The sequence below is a fragment of the Anopheles funestus genome (genome assembly GCF_943734845.2).
Source record: "Anopheles funestus chromosome X unlocalized genomic scaffold, idAnoFuneDA-416_04 X_unloc_62, whole genome shotgun sequence".
Taxonomy (NCBI): domain Eukaryota; kingdom Metazoa; phylum Arthropoda; class Insecta; order Diptera; family Culicidae; genus Anopheles; species Anopheles funestus.
The window spans coordinates 117517-122500 of record NW_026045190.1 but is presented as its reverse complement, the minus strand read 5'-3'; positions in this window follow the sequence as shown (position 1 = coordinate 122500).

Sequence of the window (4984 nt, the reverse complement as noted above, 5' to 3'; positions counted from 1 at the left end):
TGCGCAACATTCTCTGGAGGGCTACCGGAACTTGCAGCTTCTGCAGGGCAGCCGCGATCGCCTCCCAACTGGCGGAGTTGAAGGCGTTCCTGACATCCAGTGCTGCCACCACCAGACATCGAGGATCCCGCTGGTTGGTGCGATGGAACGTCCTCGCGTGCTGCCCCCGCTCGATCACCCGTTCGATGGCCTGTATCGTGGAACGGCCGCGCCGGAACCCGTACTGCCTTGGCGACAGTCGCGGAGCATCGCTGTTCTCCAAGTGGTCGTTCAGTCGATCCAGGATCACCCGCTCGAACCCCTTGGCGACTGCTCCCAGCATGAGCAGCGGACGATATGATGACGGGTCGCCCGGCTGCTTGCCCGGCTTCGCGATCAGCACAAGTCGAGCCTCCTTCCACGACGCAGGAAACTCGCCTCGCTCGAGCAGCTGGTTGTACACGTCCACGAAGACCTCCGGGTGTTTTCGCATCGCTGCCTTCACCGCAGTGTTCGGGATGCCGTCCAACCCTGGCGCCTTGGACGACGCCATCCGCTCAGCAAGTAGCAGGACCTCCGAGCTCGTGACCGGCCTCAGAGCGACGTGTGAGGCGGTGCTTGCTTCGATATCCGGCCACTCGAACGATGGATGCTCCGGGAACAAGGCGTCGACAATCGGACCAAGAACAGCGCGGTCCGTCTCCGGTGGCGCCCGGCCGCGAAGCTTCGCTCGCACAACCTTGTACCCGAGACCGAACACCTCAGCCTCAACTCCGTCAATCAGCTCCTGAAGGCTGCTCTCCTTGCTGTTCTGGATACTGGCCTGCAGCAAACGACGACAATCCTGCAGTCCGGCAGACGTCACAGCACGCTCCGACGGTTGAGCCCGACGATGGGCTGCCTCCGCTGCTTCGCACTCTTCCCTCAAGCGCTCGATGTCCGGAGACCACCAGTACACCTGGGGCTTGCGATGGAAGGTAGCCCCGTGTACTCTCTCCATGGTCTCATCGCACGCCCGAGTGAGTCCGCCAACCAGCCCCTCCGGAGTGTCGACCTGTCCGAAGCGGCCGACTGTGAGGGCGATGTCAAAGCTCTTCCGGACGAACTGCGTCGTCTTCCACCGAGTTCCGGCATGCCTGGCTGTCCCGTCACTGGCTGCTGCTTGGCTTTGGTGCTGCTGGCCACGTCGCTTGTTCCGTTGACCCGGAACCTCCACCTGGAACTCGATGTACACGTGATCGCTGCCGGAGAAGCGGTTAAGCACGCGCCATGAGTCCGGCCGCACAATGGGTTGGCTGGCGAAGGAGACGTCGATGACGCTTTCCCGTGCAACCCCGTTGCCCTTGAAGGTGGGCACGTTGCCACGGTTCAGCGTCTGCAGCGCCAGCTGCTCCACCACGCTTAGGAGCTCCTGCCCCTTCCGAGTAGTGCGCGCACTCCCCCACTCCTCGTTCCAGGCGTTGAAGTCCCCGGCCAGGACTGATGTTGTATGTCCCACCAGCGACACCTCCACCGCACCAAGAAACTCCTCGAATTCTTCCGAACCACTGCTGGGCGACACGTAGCAGCTGGCGAAAGTGACTCCCGCTATCGTGGCAACCACCAATCCCGGGACGACGCTTCCCCACAGACGCTGGATGGGGTAAGCCCCCGTTGCGATGATCGCCACACTGAGTTCCTCATCAACGGCCCATCGCGGATCATCTCGAGGCGGCCGATACAGCTCACAGGCGAGCACCACCTGAACTCCCAACTCGCTGGCCGTCTGCATCAGCAGGTCCTGAGCTGTCCTGCTTCGCCCAAGGTTGATCTGCAGCACCTTTAGCGCCGGCACGTCAGATGACCGACCGGATGCGGGCCGCTGCACACGGCACAGCACACCTCCGCCGTGCAGTTCTTCGCCTGATGATCTGGCTTCCCGCATCGAATGCAGCTGGCCGAGCGATCGACCTCGCTCGTGCACGCTGCCCGGACGTGTCCCATCTCCAGACACTTGTAACAACGTTGCTGCCGTGTCTGCATTGGAGCCACCTTCCGGATCAGGCAGGACGTGTACTGGATTTTGACAAACTTCCCGTCCAGCTCCTCTGCCGCCTTCATTGTCACCCGAGCTATCGCCACCTTCGTGCCGTCCCACGCTGGTCGCAGCCGAACCGAAGTCTCCTCCACGGTGTGCTGGCATAGCTCGGAGAGTGCCTTCGCCACGTGTGACTCCTCCGCTAAAGGGTCGACCGCGTCCATCCGGATGTCAACCGTGGGAGTCACCAATCGTGCTGATGCCGGCAGTTCCGCCTTCGCGCACACGTCTTGGATGCACTGCAGCACCTCTGCAGCGTTCGCGCTCTCCTTCAGCTCCATAACGAGTCGGGAGCGTGTGGTGCGTCGTCCGACTCCGAGAGCCTCTGCGTACTTTTCCATCTCTGGAGCCCCACGCACAACCTGGTAAACCTCGGTCCAGGTTTGTCCCTCGGCTGGAGCGATCTCAATTGCGTCCGGCTTGGTCTTGCGCTGCCGTTGACGCCCTCCGCCTCGCCGTGTTGCAGGCTGGCTACGCCAGGCCTGTTGCCCCTGCTGTTGTTGGGGCTGCTGTGACGATGGTCCTGCAACCGCCTGTCGCCAGACCTTCGCCCGTTGTTGTGACAGCTGCGGCCACTGCTGCTGCTTCTGCTGCTGCTGCTGCTGCTGCTGCTGCTGCATGCTCGCTGATTGGCGTGCCGGCTTACGGCGCACCACCTCAGTCCAGGAGCCGCCTTCCTGGTCCGGAGACGGCTCCACCATAGCCGTCACCGCAACCTGCTGTCGCTGCCGCTGCTGCTGCTGCCCACGCTGCTGCTCACTCTGCTGCTGCTCCATCCGACGCCGTGGCATTGGGGTCGGCGAATAAGCCACAGAGGCGCGTATCGGCTCGCCCAGCTGCTGCTGACCTCCGACCACCTGCAATATCAGCTCATTAAGCGCGTCACGCTCGCGCCGATGAGCCTCACGATCGAGCCGTTGTGCCTCTCGAAGTGCAGCGATTTCCGCCGCCGCTATCTCCTCTCGACGTACAGCCGCCGAGAGTGCCACCTCAGCATCGCGACGAGCATTCGCTTCTGCTGACGCCATCTGGACCCGGAAGAGGGACAGCTCCTCCTGCAGCTTGGCGAGCATGGCCCGCAGCTCCTCGTTGGTGCGACGAAGCTCGCGCATCTCCTCGTCACGTTGCGCTGCAAAACCGGTAGAGGTCGTCTCCTTGACGGCCGGCATCGACGACTTCGTAAGCAGCACTCGTGGCTGCAATGAAGGACGATTCGTCGGCGCAACCCTCTCGTCCGTCGACAAGGTCCTCGACCGCAAAGACCTTGCACCGTCCATGATGCTTGGCTTCCCCAGGTGCCAAGCAAACCCTAATGAAAAAGAATCGACTTACTTGCCTCTCCGTTGATCGACTCCGGATTGATGGCAGCAAGTAGGTCTCGCCGAGACGAATCCAACGAGGTGTCGGACGTCCAAATCGGACCAGCGGTTCCGAAACGGTGCACAAATGAAAATTCCGCTCGCACACACACACACACAAAACCCAGTTCCGGGGCCGTTCACTGGATCGCCCCCCCTGGTACGGCAAAAGCTGGCTCTCGCGAAGACGATTCCAGGGAGGTGTCGCACGTCCGGATCCGACGAAAACTGACGAAGTGGTGCACGATTTGGCCACCGATTTTCACACACACACGGTCGAATATGTCCGGCACTCTGGCCACCGCACTATGGGCCCGATTGACCCGTTGAAGACACGTATCGACGCGTCTTGCCGAGACGCTTCCAACGAAGTGCTGGACGTCCCAATCGGTCCACTTTTCACGAAGTTGTGCAATAGAAATGTTTTTCACACTAACACTAATGCACTCGCACACTAACACCACCAAACGGATTTTTCCAGATAGCAGAACTCGGCCGTTTATGAACCGATCCTGGCGATCCACGGATCGATCGACGCGCCCGACCGAGCCCTATCCGATGGTGGGTGGATCGAGGGGGTGGTGGGAGGAAACTGGCCTCCAAAAACCCGAAAAACCCCCTTTTTTCCGCCTTTTCGCTGGTTTCCAGGCTGTTTCCGGTCCGATCGACTGCCGGAAAATTTTGGTCGATGCGTCCTCGTGTTCCGGTACTGATGGGACTCTCAAACTTACCAAAAATCAGCGTTTAACTCGTCTAAAAATTGATCTTCCGATCCGCTCAATGGATCGCCTCCGAAACAACGGCAACAGCTGCGTCTCGTCGGCGCATTTGCAACGAGGTGCCGGACTTCGAAATCGGACCAGCGGATCCGAAACGGTGCACAAATGAAAATTCCGCTCGCACACACGCACACACAAAACCCAGTTCCGGGGCCGTTCACTGGATCGCCCCCCCTGGTACGGCAAGAGCTGGCTCTCGCGAAGACGATTCCAGGGAGGTGTCGCACGTCCGGATCCGACGAAAACTGACGGAGTGGTGCACGTTTTGGCCACCGATTTTCACACACACACGGTCAAAATGTCCGGCACTCTGGCCACCGCACTATGGGCCCGATTGACCCGTTGAGGGCACGTATCGACGCGTCTTGCCGAGACGCGTCCAACGAAGTGCTAAACGTCTAAATCGGTCCACTTTTCACGAAGTTGTGCAATAAAAATGTTTTCGCACTAACACTAATGCACTCGCACACTAACACCACCAAAGGATTTTTCCAGATAGCAGAACTCAGCCGTTTATGGACCGATCCTGGCGATCCACGGATCGATCGACGCGCCCGGCCAAGCCCTATCCGATGGTGGGTGGATCGAGGGGGTGGTGGGAGGAAACTGGCCTCCAAAAACCCGAAAAACCCCCTTTTTCTCGCCTTTTCGCCGGTTTCCGGGCTAATTCCGGTCCGATCGGCCTGCGGCCAATTTTCCCGGGTGAGTCCCGATGGGCCACTCCTGTTACGATGATTAAACCCGCGCCAGGTTGCAGGGTTGATTTTAGAAAAATCAAAAACCGGGCCGGA